Below are 515 nucleotides of genomic sequence, written 5' to 3' on the forward strand. Positions count from 1 at the left end.
TTGAGACAGAGTGTATTTATTAATCTCTAATTTTCGTTGTTTCAAATGTCTTATGAAATTTATCATCAACACTGGCCCATGCTATTATTGTTTAAGATGCTATGATTTTAACATGAAATCAAGCCAAACTCAAACTATAAATATAAAAGCACAATCTGGGGGACTGAGTCTGCATCTATTTTGAGAACGGTAATATCTCCAGTCTGCTTGTCTTTCTCACTCAGTTCTCTATTTTTTATATTGACATTAGATTAGTGCAATGTTTTCAATGCCTTACTTCGTTATAATAATCCACTTAACTGTTCTTATACACAATATCAAATAATCCGCAGCCGATATCCGTGGTCCATAAATTAATACATCAAGCAGAACTGTCACTGTTCAAGTTATATAATACAAATAAGACGTAGTATCCCTGACAGCAATTCTCGGAAAAATCCCAGGGAAGCACACATTTACTTTACTTTTCTTCAATGGTCAGTCATCGGTGATTTTTCCCGGTCACTAAGGATTAC

The sequence above is a fragment of the Penaeus monodon genome, chromosome 23, assembly GCF_015228065.2.
Source record: "Penaeus monodon isolate SGIC_2016 chromosome 23, NSTDA_Pmon_1, whole genome shotgun sequence".
In the NCBI taxonomy this organism is placed as follows: domain Eukaryota; kingdom Metazoa; phylum Arthropoda; class Malacostraca; order Decapoda; family Penaeidae; genus Penaeus; species Penaeus monodon.